General features: G+C 36.5%; 1 protein-coding gene across 1 annotated transcript in view; it reads right to left on the reverse strand.

Moving 5' to 3' along the window:
* The window catches only part of LOC145124287 (receptor-like serine/threonine-protein kinase At2g45590), a 35,974-nt gene that overhangs the window by 4,313 nt on the left and 14,062 nt on the right, over nt 1–17,599 (reverse strand). The gene's annotated exons all lie outside the window — the stretch shown is intronic.

Here is a 17,599-nt window from a genome sequence, read left to right on the forward strand (position 1 = left end):
CTGCGGAAGACTAAGGACTGGGTCCTTACCCTCGGTAGGAGTGATGACTTGAGAGTGCTAGGGTATAGTGACACCAGCTTTCAGACTGACAGAGATAATTTCCGCTCTCCGTCGGGTTGGGTGTTTACCCTTAATGGAGGAGCAGTAACATGGAAAAGTTCCAAACAGGAGACTGTAGCTTATTCAATGTGCGAATCAGAGTACATAGCAGCAAGCAAAGCGTTGAAGGAGGAAATATGGCTAAAGAACTTCATCGGAGACCTTGGAGTTGTACCAGCTGTAAAGGAGCCTTTGGAGATTTTCTATGACAACAAGGGTGTAGTCGTCTTAACCAAGGAACCAAGGGATCATGGTAGATCCAGGCACATCGACAAAAAATATCACTTCATAATACATCGAGTAGAAGAGGGGCTCCTCGTAGTGAAGAGGGTATCGTCAGAGGATAACCCAGCAGATCCCCTTACGAAGGGACTGAGTAGGGTTAAGCATTTTGCAGCATGCTAAGAGCATTGGCCTAAGGGACGATATTAGTTTTAGAGATTAGATAGTCAGATAGAAATTTGTAATAAATAAATGTAATTGACATTTGATGATTAAATAAAATGGGTTTTATTTATAAGTAAAGTTTGCTGTCTTTTGTCAATTGGTTATTTTATGTTTCACTTTTCGCATGTTTTGACTTCCAGAATAATATGATTATTCAAACTATCCACAATTAATCATACTTTGGAAGTAGGTTATGAAATTAGCCTGTCATGAATTGGCTTGTAGATTGTCTAAGGTGTTTAGACATAGAAAACATTTGCTACAACGTTCATGAGTGTTCCTGAAATAAGATTTGAGTATTGGATTAAACCCACACTCACATGAATCACTTCATGGAATTTATCATGAGTGATTGTGAGACGATAATATCGTATAATCTTCAAACCAAGATATATGAGTTGGTTGTGCATTGATAGTACGAAAACGCATTGGTAACTTGATGTTATAAAACGTGTTGTTGTGTATAATTTGACAAGTAATTAGTACAAGCATATAAGTCGAAGTTTATCTGTTCCTTTTATCCTAAGAGGATTAAAAGCGATATCTTGGGCCCCTCGATGATTTTGTTTTGACTTATGTGTCGGGCCCGGTCAGGACTCAATTGATGTGTTCAATTAATTTCTATGTCAAACAAATCAGAAATCGGGAAAAAAATAGTTGGACAATGAGTAGGACTTTATTCCATGTCTTCGTCCACACGATATCTTGTAGAACAGAGGATTATATGATCTCTTATCTAAAGGATGAGTCATTGACTAGATCAGAGTTGGAAAACGGCTTTTGAAGAGCTACGATTGCTAATCAGATTTTGAAGTTGCATTGTCAGTTATAGTTATTAGACTTATCCAAGTAGGAGACTGTTGGATTAGGTGTCTAAGCCCATAACTATAATTGGTATGTACTTGACCCGATAGTAGCATGGTCCTTTTGGGTTGCCTTCACCAGAGCAATTTGATAGGATGGATTTTGAAAAAGAGGTTATTTGTGATTTATTAATATATTATATGAATAATATATTAATTGAGAAATCATATTATTTAATTAGTGATCAAAAGAGACTGATTAAATTTACGGAGACTGATTAGGTAAATCAGTAATACTTATAGTTTGGGCTAATGATCCATGTTGATTAAGGATGGACTAAGACTACATGGGAGTCCATGAAGGCTTAGTCCAAAGGGCCTATCAAATTTGAAGAGTCATGCTCAATTAGGGTTTACATGTAAGAAACCCTAGGAATTCCACACTATAAAAGTAACCCCTAGCATCCCTAAAATCGGCCGATAAGAATTCCAAGGTGAAACCCTAGCCGATTTGTGCTCCCTAACCTCTCTCTCATAAGCCTCCTCTTGCTTTTGGTGTTTGTGACTTATTTGAGGTATCACATTTGAGGTACTAAGCTCTTGAAAGGCCAAGAACTACAAGCTACAACAAAGAGGTATTAATCTAACTAGTTTTTATGTTGTATATCTCCAATTGCATGCTAGCTAGGGTATATGCTTTGGATAAAATGTAATTGCATGTATAACTTGAGAAAACTTAGTTCCAAAGTATTTTAGGTTGTATGTACACCATAGGATTGTTATAGTGCTCAAAAACCATCAAAAATAATTCGTGTTCTTTTGGCCATGGTAAGTGCTTTGGATCTGGAACTTGAACAACTTGATGTGAAAACTGCATTTCTTCATGGAAATTTAGAAGAAAAGATTTATATGTCCCAGCCAGAAGGGTTCCTTGATTCTAAGAAGGATCATGTATGTTTGTTGAAAAAATCATTGTATGGTTTGAAGTAGTCTCCAAGACAATGGTACAAGAGATTTGATTCATTCATGATCTCGAATGGCTACACTCGGAACCAGTTTAACAATTGTGTTTACTCAAAGAATTGTCGCTAGATTCCTATATATATATGTTGCTATATGTTGATGAGATGCTCATCGCATCCAAGGACATGGCTGGAATAAATGAATTGAAGGCGATCCTGAAGAATGAGTTTGAAATGAAGGATTTGGGAGCAGCAAAGAAAATACTTGGAATGGAGATACCAAGGGATACAAAAGCAGGGCGGTTGTGTATTTATCAACAAAAGTACATTGAGAAAGTTATACAATCCTTCAATTTTGATTAGTTCAAGCCAACTAGAACTCCTTTGGCGGCTTACTTTAAACTTGGTCCAAACACTATACCCACTACTAATGAAGAAAGGAAGTACATGAGCGGGGTTCCATACTCAAGTGATGTTGGAAGTCTCATGTATGTTATGGTCTACACCAGACCTGATTTGGCTCATGTAGTTAGTGTAGCTAGTAGGTTTATGAGTAATCTAGGGAAGACTCATTGGGAAGCTGTAAATTGGATCTTGCGATACTTAAAGGGAACGACGGATGTTTTCTTGGTGTATGGAGCAAATACGAAGAGTGACTTGGTGGGATATGTTGACTCTGATTATGGTGGTGACTTGTTGAAGCGCAGGTCACGGACATGCTACATATTCACCTTATTTGGATGTGCCATTAGTTGGAAGTCAACGTTACAAGATACCGTTGCTTTCTCCACAACTGAATCCGAGTACATGTCCATGACATAGGGAATAAAGGAGGAGATATGGTTGCAAGGGATTATTTAGAGTCTTGGTCTGAAGGTGGAGAAGCTTGTCTTCTATTGTGACAGTCAAAGTGCTTTGAGTCTTACAAAGAACCCTGTGTATCACGAGAAGACAAAGCACACTGATTTCAGGCTGAATTTCATTCGGGGTATTCTAGAAGGAGACAAGTTTTGAATACTAGAGATTGATACCAAGGTCAACCCAACAGATATGTTGACAAAGTTGTTGCCCATGGAGAAGTTCAAGCTTTGCTTGGACTTGGTTGATGTTCGCAGGAGGTAGGTCCCTTCGGGGACGCATGGCAGGAAGGGAGAGGAAGTTCTTGTTCGAGGTGGAGTTCACAGGATGATCAGGTCAAGGTGGAGATTGTTAAATGTGAATCGAACATTTGTATCATGTTCATGGAGCATTTGGATCATGTTCATGGAGCATTTGGAATAATTGGAACTAAATGGAGCACTTGGGGTTCATGGAGCATGTGACAAAGGAATAGATCATCTCAGAAACGAATGGATCGTCTGAAAAAGGAACGGATCAGGTGCCAAAGTAACGGATCGTACAGAAGGGACTGTGGAGCAACTGGAAGAGGTTTGGAGCACGTGGGAGTGATATGGAGCAACAAGGGAACCTTGTTGCACCATATGTTGAAGGGAAGGGCCAAGAAAGATGTTGTTGCGCCCAGGGTTCATGAGCCAAGTATGCTATGAAGTCCTCTATGATGCTCAAGTTCATTCAAGGATTCTCAAAAGTTGGTATTGCTCAAGGATTACACCATGTTGTGCCACCATGATGGTTGTTGGGCCATTAGTGTTCATGATGCACCACTTATACATCATGTTGCTCCACTATGGCACAACGTGCTCCATCATGTGTGTTGCTGATGCTCATGGGTTGTATGACATGGATGAATGTTCCATAAGATGTTGCATGGCGGATTGTGATTGGTTGACACATTTCATGGGCCTATAGGCCAATGGGCTTGGCCCATTAGGGTTTTAGGTCTGATCCCTTAAGTATAAATAGGGATGCATGCTAGGTCATTTTGTATCTTGAATTCCAGAGTGATAAGAGAATATTTGTGTAATTGTACTTGTAACCTATATTTGAGAGCTCTGAAATAAAAGAATACTCCCCTCCTGCCCGTGGACGTAGGTCACCTTGACCGAACCACGTAAATATTGTGTCTTGTGTGCTTATAGTTTTGCTAGTTATCCGCTTTACTTCCTAACAATTACAAAGTTGATGAAAATTGTTATTGTTGTATCCCCCCTCCTAATTATCGCATTGAAAAGACTGGCTTTTGTGTGAAACTGAGTTTAGACATATTAATGAAAATGGACAAACTTAGTAAACACATCAAATTTATATCGTAACGGTTACACCCAAACAAAATGAGAGTAGTTATCAAGAAAAACAACATAGTATTTAATGTCACTTATACTAGTAATATGAGAGGTCCAAACATCATAATGTATTAACTCAAATGGTTTATAAGAAATAAAATCAGATAAACGAAAGGTAACTGAGTATGATTTCCATGTTGACTTGCATGACACACAATGGAATTTTTAATGTTTTTACATGGAAGTAAATGATTAGAGACAAGATATTGAAAAATTGGACGACACGGTTGACCGAGACGTTGATGCCAAAGGATTGGACTAAGAGAGACTGAAGCTTGAGGAATTGGTGCAGTAATAGGATATAGATCGTCAGTGTTGGCACATCGAAAAAGGGTTTGCTTGGTCTGAAGATCCTTCACATAAAAACCATAAAGATCAAACTCATTGCTACAAGAGTTTTCATTATTAAACCGACGCACAAAAATAAGGTTCTTAATTATATTGGGGGTAATAAGGACGTTTTTCAAGGAAAGGGGACGATAAGGGTTGGAAAAAGAAAGGTCAATGTCACCCATATTACTTACAACAATTTTAGATCCATCACCAACAACAACAAAAGAACATGGTACATGTTTGCTAAAGTTTTTAAGGATACCTGCTTCTGCATGAAGGTGAGTAGTGGCCTCGGTATCTATATACCGGCCGTGGTTACTGGGATCATTCAGAGACATCATGTTGAATAATTTCGGAAGAGCAGTGTGTTGAGATTGCTGCAAATATGAGCTTGATGGACCAAATCAACCCAAGCGGGAATGGGCTGCTATGTCAACGTCACAAAAGCCTGATGCGGAAGGTGGGCATGTCCAGTTTGGTGAGTCTGCTGAGGAGCATTGAACCAGGGAGTCTGTTGGGTCATAAATCTCTGGGAGGAAGGCAGCGGTAGCAGGTCATCCTGCTGATGCATTGTCGATGAGCCCAATGATCCAGCGAGAGGGTACCAGCCGAAACCCCAACCCGCCGGAAGCTACTGCTGTTGACCGACTTGATTGCTGGTGGAGTGTCCCCCGTTGTGACTGCCTCTGTCGCCATGTCGGCCACCATGACACCCTCTTCCATTACGTCTGCCGCGTCCACCTTGATTGTTGCCACAAGTGTACATTGATTGAGAGCTAGGGCCAGTGACAAGAGCATATGTCGAGGAAGATTGGTAAGAATGGAGATGACCTTTATTTCGTTGATCATCAACTGGATTATTTGCTCTTCAACTTGTAACATAACTCGAGTGTCGGAAAACGAGGGAAGTGGTTTTTTATGACGGATCAAACTAGCAACATGGTTAAATTTAGGAGAAATACCATTAATTGTGTAGATCACAATGGGTTTCTCTGGAACTTCGGCATCCAAGTTTTCAAGGAGATCAGCCAGAGTTTGAATCTTGGTGCAGTATTCAGTGACAGTGGAAGTTCCCATTGAAATATTTCGAAGCTCGGTGTCATATTGCATCGCCTTGGAGTCTTTATTGGCACGAAACAGAATCTCAAGATACAACCATAATGCAAAAGCATTTGGCTTTCGTTTGGACGAAATTTGGAAAAGAGAAGGGGAGAGTGTACCATAGATCCACATCTTGACAATATTGTCAATTCGTTTCCATTCCTCCATGTCAGATGGTGCAGGATCAGTTTGTTCTTTGAGATGATGAGCCACACCATAGCAGCGAGTTTCGAACAGCTCTCTCCATGAGTCATAATTCATTCGATCAAGATCAAGAATTACGAGGATGGAAGAACAGATATTGGCAATTCCATAAGGCTTTTCAGTGATCGGTGTAGCTTTAGGAACTTCACTTCCGGTCATCACAAAAGTAAGGGATTAAGATCAAGAATGAGATGAGATGTGAGAAGAAGAGAAAATCAGCTATTCAAGAAAGAGGGAGGTCGACGACTTAGAGTTGAAGTAGGGTTAGCTCTGATACCATGTACGCAAGCCCATGCACATCTCATCTCATTAAAGGAATATATAAATGTTTACATATGGTCTTTACAAGAAATAATACATAATGAGCTTTTCATACAATGATAAGTAATACACTAACAATCTTAAGCTTTTGAATGCTATATTCTCAGCCTTTTGGCTGAAATCAAGGAAAGCAAGACTATACCAAAACTGGGTGTGATTGTTTGATACCCATAGGTCGTGTTGTAGAGGAGCTAAAGGGGTCTTTTTTGTGTGGTTTAAACATAGTGCGGAAAAAATTGGGTTATATTGTTTTTTTGGTGTTCCTCATGTTTTTTTTGTTTTCCTATGTAATTGTTATGATTTTGTTACTTTTTCCATTATTCCCTAGCTAGTTGGTTTTATATAAAGCTTTCAACGTTCTAAAAAATATTTTATATTTTTATAAAATTATAATTCGTGCTCTTATATTGTGTTTGATAAAAAAAAATAGATAGATTTCAATCATTGCTACTTGATTATTATAATAGTTTAGACTGTTTAGTTGTGAAGTTTATTAAAACATCTAGAAGCCCAGATTTTGGTACATTGAGGTATACATTGGACATGATTGGTTTTGGCATTCATAGTGAGCTAGATGTTTGCACTAGTCTAGCTTGATGTTAGTTGTTAAACTCTTTCATACAAACGAATAGTTTGTATTCTATTGTCGTTTTGGAGATTGTAGTTATTGGTGATAATAATTGTGTAATTGCCAAAAGTTCATACTATTTCGTTAAAATTTGGAATATTTTAGCGGAATACTCCTGAACATATCTTGGTATTGTGAACATATCTTGCCTCTCAAATCTAGTTTTTTCTTGGAAAATCGACTTTTGATTCGGTTTAAAATAGAATGTTAACCTATAAAAATACATGATGATATATTGAACGAGATTGGGGAAATTTGAATTTGTGTCCGTCTGATATCGTGTTCGTGTTGCATAAAATTACACGTGTTACATAAAATTTAATAGTGTTATCTTGTTTGGTTTGACTTTGGAAGTGACTGTGAACATATCAAAATTAGAACCCAGTTGGTTTTTTCTTCTTTTCCCAAGTGTAGACTTTAGCGTGTTGTAAATTTAACTTTTGCTTTTCACCTTTTATGGCTTTCAGCATTTTTCTAGAGAAAAAGACAGCAAAAGGAAAAGGTAAAGGTAAATGGAAAGAAATTATATAAAAGATGTTATTTTATTCATATATTACATTTGTTTATGTTTCTTGCTTAATTTTATTATACTTAAATATATAGTACTGTGTCACTGGGTTAATCACCGCTAGTTAGCTTAATTTGTTTGCTTTGTTGTATTTGATGAAAAGTATATATCAATTCCAATCATTATCATTGGTGCTTGATTATTATAATGGTGTTTCTTGAAATATGTAGAAGCCTAATTTTTATTTTTTAGTATATTAATTGAGGTATATTTTATACATGACATGTATGGTTTTTGAATAAAATCAATATGTATTTATACTAAAATTTCGGATTGCTCCTCACGTCTTGTTTAGCTTAGTCATCCCATAATTTTGACATCTAAGTAAAAATATAAGTGTCAACTTATCAAACCAAACCTACCACATAAAAAATGCTCCCAAAGGAGACCGACGGTCGTGACAACCCCAATGGCGAGTGGACGGAGGTTCATCGGAAGTCAAAGCCCTCACAACACAACACAGAGCACATACACGTAACTTCATACTACGTCTCAAACCTTCCATTTGGAATCAAGAAATTCAAAATAACAAAGGAGTTTGAAATTTTTGGGAAGGTGGTAGACATATACATCGGTGGGAAGAAAGATAAAACTGGTTCTATCTTTGCTTTCGTAAGATTTGAAGGAGTAAGGGACGCAAAAACACTGAAGAAGGAAATGTCAAGAGTCAGATGCCACTATATACTCAAAGTTAACATCGCCAGATACCAAAAACAGTCCAAACCCAATATTGGTTTGAGGCGATGCGGAGACCGCCGCCTCCTCCCTCCCCCCCCCCCCCCCCCTACACACCTACAACATCCCAAACCCTATGTGTTTTGTGGTCACAGATCATACACAGAAGCAGTGGCAGCTGAAGGTCGCCTAGAGGAGTTTCCCAGTTCCATTTGTGACCCTGTCTTGGTTAAACCTGGTATGGTTTGCCGTGGTTGGGAAGCTTGCATACTATCTGGTGAAGTCATTAGCGCGCAACACATCTCGTCGATGCCTACTTTACTCAAAATGGACAGCAATGTTAGTGGGAGGATCTACTACACGGGAGGTCTCAAAATGATGATCAAGTTCATAACCCCACAGGACGCTAACTGTTGAAAAATGTCTTTGTATGTGACATTGTATGTAACCATCACTGAAATAAGACGAGCTGTATTTGTATTATCTAACAAATATTATCAGTTATTTCAGGTTGCATGAATGCGTGATCAAAACGGAAAATACAAAAACCAGCGAATGACGAAAACACATATGCATGACTAAACAGTTTCAACGATATATATATATATATATATATATATATATATATATATATATATATATATATATATGTATGTATATACTATATATATATATGTATGTATGTATTATATATATATATGTATTATATATATGTATGTATATTATATATATATATATATATATATATATATATATATATGTATTATATATATATATATATATGTATGTATGTATTATATATATATATATATATATATATATATATATATATATATATATATATATATATATATATATATATATATATATATATATATGTGTGTATGTATAATACATACATACATATATATATATATATATATATATATATATATGAATTATATATATATATATATATATATATATATATATATATATATATGTATTATATATGTGTATATGTATTATATATTCATATATTAGGTGGAAAGGTCAAAAGGAAAAGGGAGGGAAATGATAAGCCACCCCACCCCACGTTTTTTCTTCTACAACTTGCATACACCAGCCATTCTTTTCAATAAAAAAGACTAAGTGCTTGAAGACATTTCAAGTATATATGCACATGTGATAGTGTAGGTGATAATGAGAGAGAGAGAGAGAGAGAGATAGAAGAGAGTAAGAGAGATTCATATGTTATAGTGTGAGTGTTCATTTTTCTTTGTAAATTCCCTGGAACATAAAACTCTCTCAATCACCAAACAACAATAACCAAGAACATCAAGATCAACAACAACCAAAAATGAAGAACATTATCAACCATCTTCATCTTCTTCATTCAAACTCAAGGTGTTCATCTTCAACCCATCAAACATCATCATCTTCATAAACTTTCACCACCATCACCACCTTATATCAACCTCCAATCAACCTCAAAATACTCTCCAAACACCCTCCAAGTACCCTCCTTAAACCTCCTCCAAAAACCCTTTCAAATCACCACAACCATCATCACCTTGCTGTTTTTCGACATCAGAATTTGCAAGTTAAGAAAAAATTCACTGAGCACAACTCAACAAGATAATACGGGAGAGATTTGCACCGCAAATTATTCAGGACCTTACCTACATCCAGGAATTTTCCTCGATTTTTTTGACCACTGCAAACCCCAGAGAGACGCGAGAGAGAATTGGCTATCCAGAGAGATTTACTACGAAAATCTATATTCATAACCACCCAAAGCTCTTTCAACATCACCCTCTTTGTTACCTTATACCACCAAAACTACAACCTTATTCCACCTTCTACCACCTCCAAATACCCACTTCAACCTCATCAAATCACCTTAAAAAAACCCATACCCACATACAAAAAACATTACCCGTGTATTTTGTATCGTTTTGTAAACAATTCATTGTTACATAAAAAGAACTTATTGTTACTTACCGGATTGAACTTTGAACAAATAGAGACACAGTCTATTAAGATCCAGTCCAATTCTAAACCAGTTCAGTCAATTTATTGACGAACCGACTTTATATATATTTATATATTTATATATTTTATTACAGCTTTACGTCATTTAAATACTGTCATTTATTTCATTTATAGCTTTCAGTCATTTATAGCTTTCCAGTTTATATTTACTCCGCACTTCTTATTTTTTTTCCGCATCTTATCTCCTTAAATATATATATCTGTCACCCAATAACTGGTATCCGAGCCTTTATTCGTGGTAATCAGATCGTATATTTTCAACAATTGATATCAGAGCTTGTGTGATTTACCTTGAAATTTTTGTCGAAAACTTTTGGTTAGCGTTTATAAACCTTCCATAAGCTTTTCTTTAAAAATTTCATTTTAATATCACTTGTTCAAAATCCTTAAAAAAAATTAAAAAAAAATCTTAAACAAAAAATTCAGAGCTTGTGTGATTTACTTTGAAATTTTTGTCGAAAACCTTTGGTTAGCGTTTTTTTTAAAAACCTTCCATTAACGTTTCTTTAAAAATTTCATTTTAATATCACGTGTTCAAAATCTTTTCAAAAACAAAAAAAAATTTTATGTCTTCTGCTAATTATTCCAACATGAACTCTGTTTCTATTGCTAACAGCTTGGGATCTGGTTCACGGGCACCCATACTTATTCCCGAAGAGTATAATTCATGGGTTGGCCGTATGAATCTTCATCTCAACTCCATAAATGAAAATGTCTGGAATTGTGTAGAAGGAACATATATTACTCCAGAAGACATGGCTACTCTTGTTACAAATCAAGCAACTCTTGCTGAAACCGAAAAAAGGCTGCAACTCCAAGCCAAAAAGGAACTTGTGTCTGGAATTCCCCACAGTATTCTAAGTCAAATCGATGACATAATACTGTTGACTGCAAATCAAATCTGGGAAAATTTAAAAAATCGTTTTTGTGGAAATCAAAGAATTATTGGAAACAAAAGAACATCTGTTTTAAATGAATTCGATAATTTCAAGATGCTTTCATCAGAAACCATCCTTGATGCTCATGATAGGTTCAATTTTATCATGTAAAAATGAACAATTTGGGCATCAAAAAGACACAACACGAGATAAATCTCAAGTTTCTAAACAATCTTTACGAAAGCTGGAAGATGGTTAAACTCATCATTCAGGGAAATCCAGCCATTCATACTGAAACTTTATACAATTTGTATGGAGAACTTCAATCGTATGAATCCTCGATTGACCCACCAACCACTACAGCTTTTGGAGGACCACTTGCTCTCGTTTCCACATCTTCTCAAAACCAAACACCTTTTAATGAACAAAACTTCAATCATTTTAATAAGACATCTTTTCAAAACCAACCATTTTTGAACAATTCTTTTGATCAATCTGATTTAAATGATGAAGCAGACTACCAACAACTGTGTGCTTTGGTAGCAAACACAAACCTCCAGAGATTTATTCCAAATCACGGTCAATCGAATTTTAAACCAAATTTTCAAAACCGACCATCATTTGGACAAAATAATTCTAGATTTCAACCAAGACCTCAACCTGTTCGAAACAACTCAGGTTTTCAACCAAGACCTTATTTTGGACAAAATTTTCAAAGACCTTCCTTCCAAAACAATTCAAACCAAGGTTTTCAAAACCAGGGATTTCAAAACAATCCCAACTCAAGTCATCATAACAATAACCAAAACAACAGTTTTCAAAACCAAAACAGAGGATTCCAAAATCAAGGTTACACTAATCAAAACAATGGCTTTCAAAACAACCAAAATTTTGGATTCCAACAGAACCCTTCCCAATCTTCCCAACAAATCCAAACTCAAGCTCCTGAAAGACTTCCGATTAAAAGTCAAAAGGATGACAGTGATGAAGAAGTGATCATTTGTCACAACTGCAAAGGAACTAATCACTATGCCAGAGAATGCCGAGCCAAAAACAAAACCAAAGTCAAAGACTCAGCATACTACGCTCAAAAAGCCGATTAATTAAAGAAACAGGAAAATCAAGATAAGCAAAGAGCATTGATGGCAATCCATGAACCAAACGTGGAATACTGGCCAACTTCTGAAGACGAAGCTGACAATGAACCAACACAATCAAACTTCTGTTTCGTAGTTGGTGTTGATAGACCTTCAAGAGCTCCAAACGTCATAGAACAGGTATGGTCTATGATTTCTGAACTTGGTCTTTCGAAATCAATTTTTGAGTCCCATATAACCAGGATTGAGAAAAGTCTAGAAGCTGATCTCAAAAAATATCATGACACAATGATCAATTCCGATATCTGCAAATCTGAGTTACAAACCTTGCAACTCAAATTTGGAGAATCGACAAGGATAAAGAACAAATTGGAAAGAGACGTTGAAAGAAAATCAGAAGATTATAATCACGTCTTGGAACAATTAAATCAAACCCTAATTCAGAAAAAGGATTTGGAACAAAAAAATCAGTCAGTCATTTCCTCTGAAACAAAAGATGTTTTAGAAAAGGAAATCCTTCAGTTGAAACAAAACTTTCAAGAATCAACTGAAAAATACAAAATTTTAAATGAAAAACTGACTGATTCTTTAAACCAAACCAATTTTCTTGAATCTGAAAATAAAAGATTGATATGGAATATGAATTCTATCAAAATTGCTAGAAAACTAAGTGATGATGTTTTCACCAAAGCAAACACCTTAGGAACTGGCAAAATTGATACGAATTACAGACCAGGAATTGGAAGAGAATCCTTTGAAAATGAACTAGCTAAACAAGAAAACATGACAATTTGTGAAAACTCTGAATCCACTCTTCCAGATCTTTTCACATCTGCTAATGAGGAAGATTCAGATGACGAAACAGTTATCAACTGTAGCCCAGATGACACTGCTTTCACTGTTTCCAAAAAGTCTATCAAAAGTGTTGTAAAATCTGAAACAAACTGTGCTAGTTCTTCAACAAACCAAATCAAACATACCAATGAAGCAACCATAACCCCACTTAACAAACCAAAGGCTTTTGAAAACAAACCAAACAAACCTGTTAAACCATACGTCATACCTCAAAAACAGGTTTCCAAACAAAAACCAAAACCTTTTCAAAAACCTTTTGAAAACCGCTTTCAAGAGATCACCTTTAAAAATTCAATGAACTTTCAAAAACAACCAAATCAGAAAGTTTCAAAACATCATCATCAAAAAGTCTTTCATAACCGCCAATCACATCCCAGATATGAAGAGAACTTTTCAAAAAAAAATTCACATCTAGGATATCATTCACCAAATCACAGATTTTATCAACCAACGAATTTTCAGAAACAAATCACTTTTTGGGAAAATTTGATAAATAAAATCAAACCTCAACCATTCCATCCTTATAAACCAAACTCTTATAGCAATATGAAGTCAAATGCTATAAGAAATTCATTAAGCAAAACACCCAAAATAACAACTAACAAACTAGGACCCATTCAGATTTGGGTACCTAAACCTTCTGTCTAATTGCAGGTATTTAATGCTGGAGAACCCAATGATGATACATGGTATATTGATAGTGGCTGCTCCAAGCATATGACAGGAAACCGAAACTACCTGCGTGACTTCAAACCCACCCAAACCAATCAAGACGTTACCTTCGGCAACAACATGACGGCAAAAATCAAGGGTTATGGAAACATAACAAATGGTAACTTCACCATAAAGAAAGTTGCCTATGTCGATGACCTGAAACACAACCTCATCAGTGTTTCTCAACTGTGTGATAACAATCTTGAAGTCCTATTCACCAAACAAAGAAGCTTGATCATGGACGCCAAAACCAAAGAAATCATTGTTGATTCTTACCGTGCCGGAAATATGTATCCACTTGACATGGATCTTATCTATGGTAAACCCGATATATGTTTGCTATCAAAAGCCCCAGCAGATATCAGTTGGTTATGGCACCGTCGCCTTTCCCATCTAAACTTTGGGTACATCAACAAACTGATCGGCGATGATCTTGTTCGAGGGCTACCACTTCTGAAGCTCGATAACGAAACTCTTTATGCCGCATGTGAAAAAGGAAAACTTTCCAAATCAACTCACAAAAGCATCTCAGAATCTAGTGTATCCGAACCACTAGAATTGTTGCACATAGACCTTTGTGGCCCTGCCAAAACCCAAACCATACAAGGGAAGAAGTACATTCTTGTTGTCGTTGATGGCTTCTCGCGCTTTACTTGGGTCTTCTTCTTAAGACTAAAATCAGAAGCACCTGAAGAGATGATCAACTTCATAAAACAAATCGAACTGAAGCTCAAACGACCTGTTCGAAGAATCCGAAGTGATAATGGTTTAGAGTTCAAAAACAAGACTCTAGATTCATTTCTCAAAGACAAAGGAATTGAACATAACTTCTCAGCCCCAAACACTCCACAACAGAACGGAGTTGTCGAAAGAAGGAACAGAACTCTATGTGAAGCTGCAAGATCAATGCTTATCTTCGCTGATCTGCCACAATACTTCTGGGCAGAAGCAATAGCCACAGCTTGCTACACTCAAAATCGTTCCTTAATCCATAAACATCTTCATAAAACACCATATGAAGTCATTAACAACCGAAAACCAAACATCAAATTTTTCCATATTTTTTGTTGTCGATGCTTCATAAAGAACAATAAAGATCACCTTTCAAAATTTGAATCAAGGTCGGACGAAGGAATTTTCCTTGGTTACTCTTTTTCCTCAGCTGCTTATCGTGTACTGAACAAACTACCAGAGTAATTGAAGAAAGTACCGATGTTCATTTCGATGAATTTTATGTTAGAAAATTGGATCGTGAACATTTTGGTTCTAAAATGATTGATAATATTTTTCAAAATCCAATTCAACAAACACCTTCTCCTGACATAGACATTGAAATCGATCTTGATTTACTTTTTGAACAACCCAAAACCGCTTACAATTCTGAACTTCTAACTACTTCTATTGATTCTACAGGAACGACCACTGAAGGAACTCCACAAACAAACCGAAATGATGCAGATCAATTCAAGGGGGAACCACCTACACATACTTCTTCATTGGAACAAACACCAAATCCTCCTTTAAATACCCCATCCCCAAATATCCAAAACACTCCCGATGCATCATTTATGGGGGAACCTTCAAACCTATTCCAAGATGAAACTCCCGGAGAAGAACAATGGGATACTGAAATTCCAATTATTATAGCGGAAGAGAATCGCTTAATAAAATGGACCAGAAACCACCCAACTGACCAAATCATCGGAGATCCAAACTCAGGCATCCAAACTAGAGCCGCAACTTCTAATGATTGTTTATTTGGAGCCTTCTTATCCATAACTGAACCCAAAACCATACATTCTGCTCTCAAAGATCCAGACTGGGTAAAAGCTATGCAAGAAGAGCTAGAAGAATTTGAAAGAAATGACGTATGGAATCTTGTCCCTACCCCACCCGATGTTTCTGTTATAGGTTCAAGATGGGTATTCAGAAACAAAACTGACGATCAAGGAATCGTTTGTCGAAACAAGGCACGTCTCGTAGTCAAAGGATATTCACAACAAGAAGGAATCGACTACGATGAAACATATGCTCCAGTTGCCAGAATTGAAGCAATTCGCATCTTTCTTGCATATGCTGCACATAAGAACTTCAAAGTATTCCAAATGGATGTTAAATGTGCATTCCTACATGGAGAGTTAGATCGCGATGTATACATCCAACAATCACCAGGTTTCGAAGATCCCAAATTTCCTGATCACAGCTTCAAATTGCAGAAAGCTGTCTATGGCTTGAAACAAGCACCCCGAGCCTGGTATGCCACATTGACAACCTTTCTCGAAGAATCAGGTTTTAAAAGAGGTTCAATCGATCAAACCCTCTTTCGTAAAATCTATAATAAACATCTTTTAATCGTACAAATATATGTTGATGACATTATTTTCGGTTCTACTGATGAATCTTTGAGTATTAAGTTTGCAGATCTAATGAAGAGCAAATTTGAAATGAGCATGATTGGGGAGATGACTACTTTTCTCGGACTTCAAATCAAACAGTCAACTGATGGCATTTTCATCAACCAAGAGAATTATGTCAAAAACCTACTCACTCGCTTTTCAATGGACAAATCCAATCCCGCAAAAACCCCAATGGCTTTTGGATACAAAATCGATGCAGACTTAAATGGCAAACCTGGTGATCAGAAAAGATATCGTGGAATGATCGGATCACTCTTATACCTCACTGCCAGTAGACCTGACATCATGTTTTCTACATGTGTCTGTGCCAGATACCAAGCAAATCCTATGGAATCCCATGTAGTTGCTGTGAAACGCATCTTCAAATACCTAAAAGGCACTCCCAAACTTGGCCTTTGGTATCCAGCTAAATCCGATTTTCAGCTGAACGCTTTCACCGACTCAGACTATGGAGGATGCAAGTTAGATAGAAAGAGTACATCTGGTAGCTGTCAATTCCTAGGAGGTAGACTAGTGAGTTGGACTTCAAAGAAACAGACTTGTGTATCCACATCAACAGCAGAAGCTGAATACGTCGCTGCCGCCAGCTGTTGTTCGCAAGTCATATGGATGCAAACTCAACTGCGAGACTATGGCTTCAAAATTTCACAAATTCCCATATTTTGTGACTCAACCAGTGCAATTGCCATTTCTCACAATCCCGTTCACCATTCCATGACAAAGCACATCGACATTCGATATCATTTCATCAAAGACAACATTCAAAAGGGTCATATCGAATTGCACTTCATCAACAGCGAAGATCAAATTGCCGATGTCTTCACTAAGGCTCTCGATGAAACAAAGTTTCAATACTTCCTAGGCCGTCTAGGAATGTTAAATCCAGATAACATCCATCCTTAAACTTTTACTTTTTGTTTGTACAAAAGTGTGTTTACTTTCATTCAAAAGGAAAATTCAAAAACAATTGAAAATTGCTTTCCTTTCAAAAATACCAAAAACATTCAAATAACCAATATTTCCAAAAACATTCAGAAAAACAAATCATCAAAAAAAAATTAATAAAAGACTTGCCATAATAAGCTTTTATAGAACCTTGTGATTAATCTTCTCTTGACTTAATTTTCAGATGCTTATGCTCGATGAAGATTTTAAGTCATATTGATTCTCAATTGGAGTGAAGGTTCAAATATCCTACTTTTCATAATGTATATAACTTT

Source organism: Lactuca virosa, chromosome 7 (genome assembly GCF_052849685.1).
Source record: "Lactuca virosa cultivar CGN04683 chromosome 7, Lactuca_virosa_CGN04683_v6, whole genome shotgun sequence".
NCBI lineage: Eukaryota > Viridiplantae > Streptophyta > Magnoliopsida > Asterales > Asteraceae > Lactuca > Lactuca virosa.